The sequence below is a fragment of the Macrobrachium rosenbergii genome, chromosome 30 (assembly GCF_040412425.1).
Source record: "Macrobrachium rosenbergii isolate ZJJX-2024 chromosome 30, ASM4041242v1, whole genome shotgun sequence".
NCBI classification, from domain to species: domain Eukaryota; kingdom Metazoa; phylum Arthropoda; class Malacostraca; order Decapoda; family Palaemonidae; genus Macrobrachium; species Macrobrachium rosenbergii.
This window is the reverse complement of record NC_089770.1, coordinates 5913501-5931000: the sequence shown is the minus strand read 5'-3', so window position 1 is coordinate 5931000 and position 17500 is coordinate 5913501. Positions and strand designations below refer to the sequence as shown.

Here is a 17500-nt window from a genome sequence, read left to right as displayed (position 1 = left end):
TCCTATATAACCTCGAACGACGTTTTCTCGTGTGTTTGTGTGTGTACGTCTGTACGTCTGTCATTTGTGTCTGTATGTCTGTCTATATGACTTGCCGGTCTTATTACGTTTTATACTTCTTTTCATTTTTAGACGCTCTCTCTCTTCTCTCTCTCTCTCTCTCTCTCTCTCTCTCTCTCTCTCTCTCTCTCGCGATTTACGAATATTTCACATCTGACATCTATTTTTTACGTCGCTCTGGCTACCTGTCTTGATTACACACACACACACGCACACGCACACGCACACACACATGCTACATATATATATATATATATATATATATATATATATATATATATATATATATATATATATATATACATGAATATATAATGTATAAAATGCATGATTCACCCCTCTCTCACTCACTTTACTGAAATAAATACAGCTATTCCAAAACATTCCATACATATTCTTTCTCTCTCTCTCTCACACACACACACACACACACACACACACACACGCAAACACAAAAGCATAAACAAAAGGCTACCCATACTCACGCATCAAAAACAGCACCAATTTTCCGGCCCCCGGTGCAAAAAGGCTATTGGAAACATATCTGTCCATTGGCCTAATGCGCGAAGCAATAAACGTACTTTGCCAATACGAACGATAAAGCAAAACAGACACTCATAAATACGATTGTAATCACAACCGCCTAAATCTAAATGCAAAACAGGAGGCCAGTTAAATGTCGGAACAATTACGCTTAACAACAACAACAAAAAAATAGAATAAAAAAGTCGATTACTACGCGCCAGTTGAGTGCGGAGTTATAATAACCGACTCTCGGCTAATTGTTTTGAATACGAATATAGACAAGTCCAGGCGAGGGAATCATAACACAGCATACGCAACAAAGCCATTAGCACAGAGAGAGAGAGAGAGAGAGAGAGAGAGAGAGAGAGAGAAGAGAGAGAGATAACAGCATACGAAGGAATCATAACAGAGATACGAGACAAAGCTATTAAGAGAGAGAGAGAGAGAGAGAGAGAGAGAGAGAGAGAGAGAGTCATAACACAAGCATAGGCAACAGAGCTATTAGAAGAGAGAGAGAGAGAGAGAGAGAGAGAGAGAGAGAGAGAGAGAGAGAGAGAGAGAGAGATCCAAGCGAGGGAATCATAACACAGCATACGCAACAAAGCCATTAGAGAGAGAGAGAGAGAGAGAGAGAGTCATAACAAGCAGAAGCAACAAAGCCATTAAGAGAGAGAGAGAGAGAGAGAGAGAGAGAGAGAGAGAGAGAGAGAGAGAGAGAGAGAGAGAGAGAGAGAGATCCAAGCGAGGGAATCATAACACAGCATACGCAACAAAGCCATTAGCAAAGAGAGAGAGAGAGAGAGAGAGAGAGAGAGAGAGAGAGAGAGAGAGAGAGAGAGAGAAAGAGAGAGAGGGTATTCATAACACGAGCATAAGCAACAAAGCATATTAGCAGAGAGAGAGAGAGAGAGAGAGAGAGAGAGAGAGAGAGAGAGAGAGAGAGAGAGAGAGAGAGAGAGGGTATTCATAACACGAGCATAAGCAACAAAGCTATTAGCAGAGAGAGAGAGAGAGAGAGAGAGTCATAACAAGCAGAAGCAACAAAGCCATTAAAAGAGAGAGAGAGAGAGAGAGAGAGAGAGAGAGAGAGAGAGAGAGAGAGAGAGAGAATCATAACCCAAGCATAGGCAACAAAGCCATTAAAAGAGAGAGAGAGAGAGAGAGAGAGAGAGAGAGAGAGAGAGAGAGAAAATGGGTGATAGTGCCTACTACGCTCTCTGGTCGGAGCTCTCTCGTGTGCCAATTTTCATACTCCGAATTATTATTGTCGGCGCTATCAGCCGAACCCTTCTGTAAATTCGATATAGTGAAGCCCCCAACCCTCCCCCATCCGCCCCCCACCCCCTGCCAGCTTGTACTACGCACAGCAGGAAGATTGTTACGTTTCGGGAATACCCCTTTTCTCTCTCTCTCTCTCTCTATAAGGTATATGTTAGTCTCTCGTCATGTCAACTATTCATCTTTGTTCGCTACTATTTTCCTGTTATTTTCGCTGTCTTTATTCCGCTCTATCTTTCTTTCTCTCTTTCTACATTAAAGGTTTGCTATGTCTATCACCCACCATCCAATCAGCAAACATACCCAATTGCAGCCCTCTAGCTTCAGTAGTTTTTATTTTATTTAAGGTTAAAGTTGGCCATAATCGTGCTTCTGGCAACGATACAGGATATGTGCCACCACCGGCCCGTGGTTAAAGTTTCATGGGCCGCGGCTCATACAGCTTTATACCGAGACCACCGAAAGATAGATCTATTTTCGGTGGCCTTGATTATATACGCTGTAGCGGCTGTACAGAAAACCCGACTGCGCCGAAGAAACTTCGGCGCATTATTTACTTGTTTATTACTTTCGTCAGCCTGGGCTGCCGTCCCATTGTATTTGTTCATTAATAAAAGAAAATATGTTTTTGGTAATAAATTAAATCTGCATTAAAACTGAGGTGAACTTCGAGGTATGAAAAATAAGATTATAAATCGGGGAAGGTTTTTAAGGGCGAAATAAGATGAACCCCAACGAGTAAAAAAAAAAAAAAAAAAAACACGACCAGAATCAAGTGAGAGCCAGCAACCATTTCCATCTCGTCCCAATTAGATTTACCCTAAAGGAGGAAAAAAAAAGTCTGTAATTTGAGATGAGGCCTAATTAAGTGTAATTGATTTATTCGGTCTGCGGTGGGGGGGGGGGGCGGTTGATTAATGACCCCGGCGGGTTTGAAACTCTGTGGTACTGTATTATTCCGTCTCAATAGACAGAGATGAATAAAAAATATATTTAATATTTACTTTCAATATTTTTTCTTTCTTGATAATGAAGACATTGTCTTATTTCGTCTCGATAGACAGGGATGAAAAAATAGGTTTAATATTTACTTTCAATTTTTTTTTTTCTTGATAATGAAGACATTGTCGTATTCCGTCTCAATAGACAGATGAAAAAAATATATTTAATATTTACTTTCAATTTCTTTTTTTTTTTTGTTGATAATGAAGACATTATCTTATTCCGTCTCAAGAGATAGAGAAAAAAAAAATAGATTTAATATTAACTTTCAATCGTATTTTTATTTTCATGTTGATAATGAAGTCATTGTTTTATTCCGTTTCAATAAACAGAGAAGAAAAAAGATTTTATGTTAATTTTTACTCACTCCTATTTTTATTTTCACTCTCAAAAGATAGAGAGAGAGAGAAAAAATTTTATATTAATTTTTCTCTCTACTTTTATTATTATGCTGCTAATGAAGACCTTCTTATATGAAATCTGATGAGTTTTAAATATGATAAAAACTTAATGGTAACAACTTGTAGCCTAATGGTTCTCAAAAAAATTTATTAATAATAAACGTGTCATTTTTAAAGCCTTAAGATTTTCAGTAGTTAATTAACTATCCACTTTTTATACGACCACGAGCGAATTCCGAGTTTTCGGGAATAATCGCGAATGACAAGAAAGAAGAAAAGTCGTACTTAAAGAAAGAAGGATTGAAATCAATACAGACATTCAGTTAAGATCACGAATAAAACATGATTGGATAATTATTCACAAATAGACGAAAATGCAATGATTATTTTTTTGAGAATCGTATCAGTTACTTCATTTCAGGTCACTTCTGAACGCTGGAAACAATATACGTGTAAATGAATAGACAGGCCCAGGATTAAAAGAACTTGTTGACTTGAAAGAAGATTTTAGCTCAAGTATCTTAAGTTTTGTACAAATGAAAGAAGTTTTAGATTATGCGTATTAGCTGATTCCATCAGGTCGCAAGACCTAAAGGATAAGTTATTTTACCAATACTTATGTTCTTATATTTTGTGTTTGCTATATGAATGAAGTTCTAGAATTTGAATTTGATATTTTCAATACTTATATTCTTATATTTTATATATGTTTACTTATTGTGTACATATGAATAAAGTTCGTAATTTGAATTTGATATTTCCAATACCTATATTATTGTATTTTTTTACGCGTTTGCTAATTGTATTCATATGAATAAAACTCTGAATTTGAATTTGATATTTCCAATACTTATATTCTTATATTTTCTATACGTTTACTTATTGTGTACATATGAATAAAGCTTTCAATTTAAATTTGATATTTCCAATACTTATATTCTTATATTTTTTTACACGTTTATTATTGTATTCATGAGAATAAAGTTTTGAATTAGAATTTGATATTTCCACTACTTATATTTTTATATTTTCTATACGTTTACTTACTGTATACATATGAATAAAGTTCTGAATTTGAAATTGATATTTCCAATAGTTATATTCTTATATTTTTTAAACGCTTCCTAATTGTAACCATATGAATAAAGTTTTCAATTTGAATTTGAGCTTGAATTTGACATTTCCAGAGAAGCTTTAGAACTGAAGTTGATATTACGATGGCATTAAATCTTAGTTGGTAAATTCTTTCATTGTCTCTCTGTCTGTCTGTCTATCCGTTTATACACCTTCTCACTTTCGAGTTCCTCCTCCTCCTCCTCCTCCTCCTCCTCCTCCTCCTCCTCCTCCTCCTCCTCCTCCTCCTCCTCCTCCTCCTCCTTCTTCTTCTTCTTCTTCTTCTTCTTCTTCTTCTTCTTCTTCTTCTTATGTTTGTCTTCATAACATTTCTCCTCGCAACTTGATACTTTTATGGCCATCGCAAGCATGCACAATGGAAGGCACAAACAAGCAAAACAACTCGAAGTCGCTGCCACAAACAACGCGCAGGTATGCGTGCAATCAAGAACAAACACGAACGCACGTACACACACACACATACTCACATACACAAACAATCTGTTTTCCATCTCGAATTAAACCTCGGCAGAGGAGAGAGAGAGAGAGAGAGAGAGAGAGAGAGAGAGAGACCCCGCTGTTAAGGCGAATAGCGTTGCCATTTCGACCGCCGCTGATGAAGAACTTTTTTGAGTCTCTCTCTCTCTCTCTCTCTCTCTCTCTCTCTCTCTCTCTCTCTCACGGAAAACATATTCCAGTATTCCTGAAGCGGCCATTTTGCTGTAGTAATAATCTTGGAATGCGAAACTCGTAATTTCGTGATATCAATTCATCATCACCGGAAGGGAGTCGTTGAATCGCTCTTTCTCAACAGCCTCCCCCACCCCCCTCCATTCTCTCTCTCTCTCTCTCTCTCTCTCTCTCTCTCTCTCTCTCTCTCTCCACTACTTCGATCTCGGCAACCCGGCGTGGCGGAGGAATGAGGTAACACCTTATAAGGCCAGAACATATTACTTTGCAAGAGGTCTGGTAGGGAGAGGCCAAGGGAATCCCGCCCTTGTGCCCGGACGCCCGAGAGGCGAAACGGCGCCCGGGAGATACGTCCGAGATAATTAGCGCAGAGCGTGAATGTAAATCGAATGATTATTTAAGTGAGATTTCCAACGACATGTATGGATGATAGGCTGCGATCGTCCGCCATTGTCCGTGCACATCAGCTGGCTACCATTCCACCAAAGAAATTAGGCTATTTTTCTTCCCGCCCTCCCATCCTACTCTTCGAGGATACCCATCCTACCATCCCATCCCCCAGCTCCATACTCCAAACCGAAAGAATCTGAAAGAATATTATTGGTTTCGGGCAGTAGGCGTCCACGAGGAAAGTTGAGTATAATTACCTTTTGGCTACCTGAGTGGAAAGGGACCAGAAATTAGTTTCTCTCTCTCTCTCTCTCTCTCTCTCTCTCTCTCTCTCTCTCTCTCGGAAGCTGTTGAAATCAAGTGCTCTAAGCTATACTCATTTCTTTTCCTATGCAAAGTTTTGTATGTATATATGTATCTCTCTCTCTCTCTCTCGGAAGTAGTTGAACTCTGATGTTCTAAACTATTTCCTTATCTGTTATCATGCTGAGTTTTGTTATCATCTCTCTCTCTCTCTCTCTCTCTCTCTCTCTCTCTCTCTCTCTCTCTCTCTCTCTCTCTCTCTCAGAAGCAGTTGAACTTAAGTGTTCTAAGCTATACTCATTTCTTTTCCTATGCACAGTTTCTCTCTCTCTCTCTCTCTCTCTCTCTCTCTCTCTCTCTCTCTCTCTCTCTCTCTCTCGGAAACAGTTGAACTCTTGTGTTCTAAGCTATATTCTCTTTTTTTTTTATACAAAGTTTGTATCTCTCTCTCTCTCTCTCTCTCTCTCTGAAGTAGCTGAACCCTGGTGTTCTAAACAATTTCCTCATCTTTTACTATGCCGAGTTTGTATTATCACATTCTCTCTCTCTCTCTCTCTCTCTCTCTCTCTCTCTCTCTCTCAGAAAGCTCATCCCGTCCCAAAGAACAGACCAATACCTTGTTATAACTCTTGTCATCACCTTCTAACTAGCCATTTCTGCTTGAGGAGCGGTAATTCAAACTGAGTTTGCATGTATGTATGTATTTATTTATTTACTTAATTCTATGGCTCTCACTCTTGTCATTATACACTCGTGCTGAAAAATACGTATGTATATATGTATGTATGTATGTATGTATGTATGCATGCATGTATGTATGTATGTAGGTATGTATATATGAAAGATCTGTGTCCAGAAAAGGAAAAACAGAAATAAAAAAATAAATCATAACAAAGAAAAAATATTAGATGAAGTCATGGAAACTGCGAAACGGGATCCATATGAGTCTGCTCAATAAAAAAAAAAAAAAAAAAAGTTATTTTCACTTTGTTGAAAATTCCGAAATTCCAATGAATCACCTACATCCCTGGGAAAATCATTCAGTAATTTGGTTACATCGGGAACAAAATTTCTAGAAAACGGTGTGGAACTGAACCTCACAAAAAAAAAAAAAAGATATAGTGGATATCCCTGGAAGATATGAATGCAAAGGAAGATTGGAATTATAAAAAAAACTATGCAAAGCAATTGCAATAAGCTCATTGAAAGACGGTGCCAGACATTAAATTAAACCTAAAAAAAAATAAAAAATTAATGGACGTCAAGATTCTATATCAATTTTAAGATGCGAGTCAGTGGCTAAAGACCAAACCAAAAATATGCAAAAAAAATAAATAAAAATAAAAGACTTGAAAAAGTGTCCTCAGAAATGACAGGCCTTCGAAACCCTTAAAAAGACTTGATCAATAACCCAATATTTTTATTGTGCAACAGAAAAGCGAAGGAAAATGGCAACAGAAAAATGAATGAAAAGGACAACAGAAAAATGAATGAACAGTACAACAGAACAATAAATGAACAAGGCAACAGAAAAATTAATGAACAGGACAACACAAAAATGAATGGACAGGCCAACACAAAAATGAATGAACAGGACAACACAAAAATTAATGAACAAGACAACAGAGAAATGAACGAACAGGACAACAGAAAAATGAATGAACAAGACAACAGAAAAATGAATGAAAAGCACAACAGAAAAATGAATGAACAAGATAACAGAAAAATGAATGAAAAGGACAACAGAAAAATGAATGAACAGGAAAACAGAAAAATGAACGAACAGGAAAACACAAAAATGAACGAACAGGACAACAGAAAAATGAATGAACAGGACAACACAAAAATGAATGAACAGGACATTTTTATCTGAGGTGAATTTTCGCACGAAAATGACACCTAGAATCTGAAATGAGTCTCACGTAGATGAAAAAAACATTATCCATGAAAAGATCCACTGCAGAAAACCAGAAGAGAGAGAGAGAGAGAGAGAGAGAGAGAGAGAGAGAGAGAGAGAGAGAGAGAGAGATGGATGGCGATGCAAAGTAATTCGTTAAAAGACATTTCAATCCCAGAATGCTTTGGGAAGCACAAGAAACACTAACGAAGATTGATGCTGGCTGACAGATGTTGTCAGATATTAATGTTTTCCCCGCACACTAAGGAAAGGGGAACTCTGAGAGAGAGAGAGAGAGAGAGAGAGAGAGAGAGAGAGAGAGAGAGAGAGAGAGAGAAATCTGCTGGAATATGTTTAAAAGAATTTTGATTATGGAAGGAACTACCAGCAGACGTTAGTAATACTAATACTGTAATTACCAAGTCATATTGACGACTGTTATAATAATAAGAATTATTATTATTATTATTATTATTATTATTATTATTATTATTATTATTATTATTATTATTATTATTATTATTATCATCATCATCAGAGCACTTGTAATTCGACAAGTAGTACTATTATTACTGTAGTAAAAATTGCCACAACGTATTCTACAAAAACTACGACACTAACCGTTTTATTTAATACAAGCAATACGAGCACTGTCGGTAACGCTGTAATAAAAATTATAACCAACATTATTAATAATTAAGGTAATGGTAGTAGTAATTACATCATTATTATTATTATTATTATTATTATTATTTATTATTATTATTATTATTGGTTTTACGAATATTTCAAAATATTTGTAAAATCACAATATTGTGGATTTCTTCACCATTTCAGTGACTCATGATATTATTATTATTATTATTATTATTATTATTATTATTATTATTATTATTATTATTATTATTATTATTATTATGATGCTGTATAAGATAAATTCGCATTATACGGCCATCCTTTTTAATAAGACCTATTATTATTATTATTATTATTATTATTATTATTATTATTATTATTATTATTATTATTATGATACTGTATAAGATTAATTCGCATAATACGGTCATCCTTTTTAATAAGACCTATTATTATTATTATTATTATTATTATTATTACTATTATTATTATTATTATTATTATTATTATAAAAACTCGCAGAACAAAAACCTTCTACTGCGACCACAAATTCGAATGAAAAAAATTGCAGAACACTGTAAACGCACGAAGGATATTATTATTAACATTATCATTACTATTATTAAAAAAAACCTCGCAGAACAAAAACCCTTCCACTGAAAACCCACCAAAAACCGCGAAATCCGAATAGAAAAAAAAAACTGCAGCGTACTGAAAACGGATGAAGGGAACGCTGAATTGCATCCGGCTACCGATGCATAGAAACCGACATTGCAATACAAAGCGTCATTCTCTAAATATAAAAATCAACCGGAATGAAACTTTTGCAATGGACAAGAGAACGCATCACCTACGGATTAGCTGCCGTGAGGCCAGGTGGGTATTTTGCTTTCGTGTTTTTTTTTTTATTTTTGCTATATAAAGCCAGCGGTGGTGAAAGCGCTTCGTTAAACACTAGGTACGATTTTCATGTGCCGGATTATGGAGGCCGTTTCTGTATTGCGTATTGCCACCCCAACCCCCCCGCCCCCCTAAAAATGATAGAAAAATAGATTTGACAGTTCGTCATAGTGTATATACTTTCCTTGCAAAAATATGACTTTTTGTTTTCTGTAACGATTATTATTACATTAAAAAAGATTCGATAGTTCTATAGAATATGCTGCAAAAGTATAGTTCGACATAGTCTATAGTTTTTCCTTGCAAAAATATGACTTTGTTTTCCGTCATTCATTAAAATAACAATGATATTCATTAAAAAAATATATTCATTAGAATAAAAAAAATTCATTAAAATATAAAATTTTATTAAAATAAGAAATGTCTAAAAAATGGATTAGACAGTTCTATACCATATATTACAAAGATATAGTTCTTCGTAGTCTATATAGACTTTCCTTGCAAAAATATCAGTTTTCTATGCCATTCATTAAAATAAAAAAAGCGTCTAATCCTGCACCATTTATAGAGAAAAATTGGGTCAGTTTCCATAGAATTTACAAGAAAACGTAATGCTCAGATTCTATACCGACTATTGCAGAAATATGCAATATTTCTATATGCTGCACTGCAAAAAGTAATCAACTTCTATATTGCACATCGAAAAAATATTCGTCATGTCAGTATCACAAGCTGCCAAAAAAAAAGAAATTTACAGCGATTTTTTTTTTTTGTCAATTTCTATAGCTAATAGTGGAAATATTCGTTGGTACCCATATCATTTAGAGCATAAAAACGCTTAATATTGCTTTTTGAGTCTATGGCAAAAACAATTTTTCAGTAAATATTATTTCAACTTTTAGTTTTCTGTAAAAGAAAGTATTGTGCCGACTTTGTATGTCCGTCCGCACTTTTTCTGTCCGCCCTCAGATCTTAAAAACTACTCAGGCTAGAGGGCTGCAAATTAGTGCGTTGATCATGCACCCTCCAATCATCAAACACACCAAATTGCAGCCCTCTAGCCTCAGTAGTTTTTATTTCATTTAAGGTTAAAGTTAGCCATAATCGTGCGTCTGACAACGGTATAGAGCAGGCGACCACCGAGCCGTGTTCAAAGTTTCATGGGCGGCGGCTCATACAGCATTATACCGAGACCACCGAAAGACAGATCTATTCGGTGGCCTTGATTGTATGTTGTAGCGGCTGTACAGAAAACTCGATTGCGCCGTAGAAACTTCGGCGCATTTATTACTTGTTTATATACGTGTATCACAACCATATTTTTTATGTGTGTAATCTCCACTGCCATATATATATATATATATATATATATATATATATATATATATATATATATATATATATATATATATATATATATATACAGCCCTAAGAAACCTCTCTCTCTCTCTCTCTCTCTCTCTCTCTCTCTCTCTCTCTCTCTCTCTCTCTCTCTCTCTCTCTCTCTCTCGCCACTACTGGCTTTAAAGGTAACTCTCTAAACGTGGAGTTTACGATCCGTAGATTATAGTCCCGATCCTCTCTTATAATACTACTGTAATGTCCTTTTAACGATATGAGGAAGCGAGTCGCAAAATGACTTGACAGTACTCTGTTGAGTTGACACAGTGTAACAGCATCACATATATACACTATAGTGTGTGTATGTGTGCGTGTGTATATACATATACATACATATATAAATTATATTATATATATAGGTATATATATATATATATATATATATATATATATATATATATATATATATATATATATATATATATATATATAGTGTGTCTGAGTGTATGGTGCTCGTTGTTGCAAAAGAGAACTCACGCGTGTAAGGTTCCAGGTTCGATTCCCAAAGGAATCACGTTATGTGAAACCTCACCGTAAATCTCAAAATAAACCGTGAATGATGTATCTGGTAGTTGGTCAACCGTGGTGGACCACGTTACATTAGCCAAGGAACATAGGTCTGTGTAATAATACAATTAGATGAAATTTATATAAAAAATAAACTTATAAGAATTATCACTTGTCCAAGTAATGGAATAGAGGGAGACTTATACGCTACAAACATGCCCGCGCGTGTGCGCTTCTGTGTGTGTGTGTGTGTGTGTGTGTGTGTGTGTGTGTGAGAGCGCGCACATCCATAAAGAGCATGCTATGTGCCCTACCTTTAGTGAGCGTCCACTAATATACTGTAGATATACTGTAGAAATAGATTAAGCAATAAAGGCAGCGACGCTCTTCACAATTTGCTTTAATTTGCTCCGTTTGGAACTTGTAAATTGAAAGCATTGGAGAGAGAGAGAGAGAGAGAGAGAGAGAGAGAGAGAGAGAGAGAGAGAGAGAGAGACTCTCTACCGGAAGTTTATTAACTAATTTTCCATTCCTTAGATGATCATAACAGTAACACTGAGTGTGTGTGAGAGAGAGAGAGAGAGAGAGAGAGAGAGAGAGAGAGAGAGAGAGAGAACTCTCTACTTAAGTTTGTCGACTAGGTTCAATTCTTTTGGTGGTCATCAATGTGGCAATGTGTGTAAGTATGTATGTAGGTAAGTGAGAGAGAGAGAGAGAGAGAGAGAGAGAGAGAGAGAGAGAGAAACTCTCTAAAGTTTATTGACTAGGTTCAATTCTTTTGGTGGTCATCACTGTGACAATGTGTGTAAGAATATATTTATGTATGTATGTCAAGAGAGAGAGAGAGAGAGAGAGAGAGAGAGAGAGAGAGAGAGAGAGAGAGAGAGGAGAGAGAGAGCTCCACAACCAAACACCGTATCACGATCAAAAAGGCATTAATGGGACGAGGCTCTCGATCGCTTTCATCATCTCGCGGGTCACCGTGATCCGGGCCTAACATCATTATCCATAGATAGATAGACCGTCGCTGGCTGCCTTTCGCGCGCGCGCGTGCACGCGTAGTCGTAGAGAGCATATACGCCGTCGTTGTCATTAAGTAAATGGGGGCGTCATCAGCTCGCTATAACGAGACAGGGGGGGGGCGTCGTCACCCCCGAAGGAAGAGCATGTCGAACTTAACGACCTATCGTGTTGCGTTGCTTCGGGGGGCTCTCGTCGTCTGTTCCTCTTTCTCCCTCTACCTCCCTCTCTCTCTCTCTCTCTCTCTCTCTCTCTCTCTCTCTCTCTCTCCCTCTCGCGAGGTAACGAGCAAAGGGCCTTTTGCCATTTCCGATAATGAGCGATATCGCATTGTGTGTGAGAGAGAGAGAGAGAGAGAGAGAGAGAGAGAGAGAGAGAGAGAGAGAGAGAGAGAGAGAGAGAGAGAACTGATATACTGAATATAATTACAATCCCCTCATATGCTTTACACATACATACATACTGTATATATATATATATATATATATATATATATATATATATATATATATATATATATATCTATATACAAAATTCTACAAATATATACATATATATACAGGATATATATATACATATATATACATATATACACAAACACACACAAACAAACAGACACACACACATCCACAAACACAAGGACGAAAACAAAGAACCTAAGGCAAACGTTTCCCGATCAATCTCACTTTCAAAGGCCATTAGATCCCCTCTTACGAGTTCGTTAAAAACAACGAAAATCTCACGCGAGGCCACCAATGGGAAGCCGGAGGAGCCCATTCTCTGGACGCTGATTGGCTGGTTCTTTGGCCAAACGGGGATGACGGAGAGATCCGGTTGGCAAACAAGACCATCGCTTTGATTAGTTATAATGAGAGAGAGAGAGAGAGAGAGAGAGAGAGAGAGAGAGAGAGAGAGAGAGAGACAGACAGACAGAGAGGGAGAGAAAGAGAGAGAGAGACAGGTCTGACAAACCGTCAAGACAGGAAAAGGCTATTTCAGAGAGAGAGAGAGAGAGAGAGAGAGAGAGAGAGAGAGAGAGAGAGAGAGAGAGAGAGAGAGAGAGAGAGAGAGAGATAGTACCCTAAGTTCTATAAATGTTTTCAATGACGAAAACACGATGTATCTTATAAAAAAAAAATCCTAGTAATTAACAAAAGCCAACTATAATAATAATAATAATAATAATAATAATAATAATAATAATAATAATAATAATGAAGCAGAAACATCACCAAACACCCATTGTGAAGAAAATTACAAAATTATCGGAAAAAAACACCCTTGGAAACGCCAGTGCGCGCGCGCGCGCGTGGGCTCACAGCCTTCACAAAACGTCAAAAATAATCGCTGTTTTTTTTTTCACGCAAAAACAAAAACAGCGCGCTTTGCTGCACAAGCAAATTACCATTGCTGTTTAATCAAGTGGTATCAACACATGCCCCCGAAAATAAAAAAAAAAAAAAAAAAAAATGCGCGCACAGCGGTTACACGGCTTTGGCGAACAAAAGGTCAGTGGATCAGCTTTCAGTTACAAAGAGAGAGAGAGAGAGAGAGAGAGAGAGAGAGAGAGAGAGAGAGAGAGAGAGAGAGAGAGAGTGTAGGCTGTAACAATGTGGGCGGTTTTGCAACAAAATCGAAATGAACAATTGGGGGTAAAATGAAAATAGTTAAGGTCACTTTTAATAAATGAAAAAACTCTGCACGCACATATGTGTGTATATACACATGCACGCACACACACACACATATACATATATATATAATATATATATATATATATATATATATATATATATATATATATATATATATATATATATAATATTTATATTGAAAAAGCGACTGAAATGAAATACATTAAGACCCTCAAGAAATAAATATGAAATATATTAAGATCCTCAAGAAATTAATAATTGATGAATCGATCTAATAAAACTATAATGAAGAATGAGAAACTTTCACTGATAATACGGATGGTACTGCAATACTTTGGGTTCTGGTAACAAACCTTGCTATATGACTAAAGATAGCAGATATACTCGTATATACACTTAGATAGCTAGTACAAATATTGCTGGTATTGTAATACTGTCAGCAAATCGAGTAAGAAGCACTTTTTTTTTTAATCCAGCAATAAAGAAGCAATTATGGTGTTATGACATCACAACCCTTACTAAGATTACATATCTAAAATGTTAAAAAAAACCTGAAAAAGATTACTTAAAAATAATAACAAGAAAACTGTCCCCAAAACCCTTTCGCCTAAACACCCCTCCCCCCCCCGCCCCACAACAAGGATAAATAATATCACAGCTTTGTGTACCATAAAAACAAAGAGTAAAAACTGTTGTCACAATAACAACAGCAATAACATTTAGTCTACTACAACAATTGCTCCCTTACAGCCTTTTCAGTTATAAAATTTTTCAAAATTTTAATTTCGCTGAGAAAATATAAATAAGAAATATAAATACAAAAACACATCCTTTGGACCAGCCCTGTGAGAGCTGACAATCAGCTAAGCGGCCTGCTAAAACTATAATAATAATAATAATAATAATAATAATAATAATAATAATAATAATAATAATAATAATAATAATAATAATAATAATAATAATAACAGGTAAATACAGCATCACAAAGACATTGATAACAAGTTTAAATTCAGAACTGATCAGCTCGCAAAACTCTGTAACTCACAAAAAAAAAAGAGAGAGAAAAATACAAAATTAAAAAAAGAGGAGTCGGTGATGATAAAATATCAACAACAATACAGTAATGAGTACAAATATCAATAAACCTGCTCGCCATTAAACACACATACAGTCATTATCTTAATGAAGCATTTAACGTAATTAGAGCAATCACCGAGATTACGGCGCTAGTGGTTTAATGGTTGCTAATTACGCCCAAGAATTAATACAGCGGGCCACTACAAGGTCAATCGTTCTACAGGCCCCCATCCCCCGGGGTGGGCGCCCCCTCCCCGGGGTGGGCGCCCTCCCCGGGTGGGCGCCCCTCCCCGGGTGGGCGCCCCCTCCCCAGGGTGGGCGCCCCCTCCCCGGGTGGGCGCCCCTCCCCCGGGGTGGGCGCCCCCTCCCCGGGGTGGGCGCCTCCTCCCCTGCCATCATCATCAACACACACACACACACACACAACGCCGAAAACAACAGTTACCTGGATATTAAGGGAAATCGTGTCTATTGAAATTACAACCAATAACCAGATGGCTTTTTTTGTGGCATTGGCAAAAAATATGACGCGAATATTAAAACTCGCTAAATTAACCATAAGAGCTGCCAGTTACACATACACACACAACCCAGAAAACAGCAGTTTCCTGGATATTTTAAGGTTATATTTATTAACCGTGTGTCTCTTGAAATTATAGCCCATAACCCAGAAGGCTTTTTTTGTGGCATTGCCAAAAATATGTGACGCGAATATAAAAACCCGCTAAATTCACCGTAAGAGTTGCCAGTTACACGCACATAAATATATTAAGGTTTGGGATTTAACTGAGAAAAAGGCAGGATTATTAAGAACTTACTTTTAGTTTGGGGAAGAAAAAAATTAAAATGGAAATGGGGAGAGCAAAAATAATATTTTGAGTTAAAAAAAATGGTGGAATCTGTAACGTGAAATGATTAGTAGGAATAACATGTTTGGGAGAATAAATGAATGTGAAAAATAACAATACACATATTTACCATGAAAAGTAAACCGAAATTTCAATTGTTTTAAGCAAAAAGACATGATGAAAAACCAAACCTAATATTACCAATAAAAATATACATTTTATTACTATTTTTTTTATCAAAAGAGTAAAAATATAAATTTCAATTGCTTTAAACAGAAAGACAAAATGAAAAACTAACACAATTTTACTAATAAAAATGTAAATTTTATTACTTTTTTTAAAATCAAAGAATAAAAATATAAATTTTATCATTTTTTTTAATTTAAAGAATAAAAATATCCATTTCAATTGTTTTATTAAGCAGAAAGAAAAAACGAAAAACCTAAAATAACATTACGAATAAAAATATAAATTTCAATAGCTTGAATTTTCAAGAAAAAAATTAAAAACAACCTAACACTGCCTGTAAGTTTTAATTCGAAGGAAAATTACAAGCAAAATAATTTGTAAGATCGTCAGAAAAACCTTCGTAAGATCATTAGCAAAGACAAAGTGGAAATGGTACGAATTTTGGGTCTAATGATGAGAAACTGGAGCGAATATCTCACGGACGGACGAATCTCTGGGGAAAACATTAATTAGCAGGAAAACATAAGAGATTTAGGAGCACCTCCGAAAGAATTTCCGTAAACAAACTCGTAAAAAACAGCTGGAAAACATACTTCCTCTCGGGCAAATGATCTCTTAAATTTCATATGGACATTTTTATCCACCACCCCACCGGCCGCCCGCACCGGCCCCCGCCTCTCTCTCTCGTGTAAAAATGTGCGTCAGGTAAGGTGGAAAAAATATGTTGGTTTCACAAAGAGTAATACTACTGAAAATCTCTCTCTCTCTCTCTCTCTCTCTCTCTCTCTCTCTCTCTCTCTCTCTCTCTCTCTCTCTCTCGTGTAAAAATGTGTGTCAGGTAAGGTGCAAAAAATATGTTCGTTTCACAACGAGTAATACCACTGAAAATCTCTCTCTCTCTCTCTCTCTCTGTCTCTCTCTCTCTCTCTCTCTCTCTCTCTCTCTCTCTCTATATATATATATATATATATATATATATATATATATATATATACACAAACGCACATTTTATATATACATATATGCCTACATATATACATACATATATTCATATAAACGCATGAAAGCACAAACAACGCAAGTGCCTCCACACACACTCACAAGGCAATAACAAACACCACCTCACGTTGCAGATTCCATTTACAGTTTCCATAACTGAAACCTGTTCCCGCATTTCTCTATCATTTCCTCTCAATAAAAGCTCAGGCTCCCTTGCTCTTTCGAGCATTTGCAGAGAATAAAGAATGAATAATTTTTCGAATAATGATTCCCCTCAGTTACGAGTTAATGCTTCCTCATTCCGCAAATGCTAAAAGGAAATTCTAATGGTTACACACAGACACACATACATACATACATACATATACATACATGCACACGCACGCGCGCAAGCATAATTAAATGGTACGCGCTTCTTTTCCGTCATATTTACTCTGAAATAATTAAATAGATAAATAACAGACAAGTTTTTTTTCCACACTCTTCATTCACCCCACAGAAACGCCGCCGTGTTCGTAACCCCATAAACTAATAAAATGGTTTTCACCCTTGTCACCCTTCTACTCCGATTCTAAATTCCTTTATCCTGTCATATCAGTACATACT

The 17500-nt window shown here is 36.2% G+C and overlaps 1 protein-coding gene across 2 annotated transcripts in view; it reads right to left on the bottom strand.

Annotated features, from left to right (window-relative positions):
* LOC136854964 (calcium-activated chloride channel regulator 1-like) overlaps positions 1–17500 on the bottom strand; it is a 516859-nt gene that overhangs the window by 87295 nt on the left and 412064 nt on the right. The gene's annotated exons all lie outside the window — the stretch shown is intronic.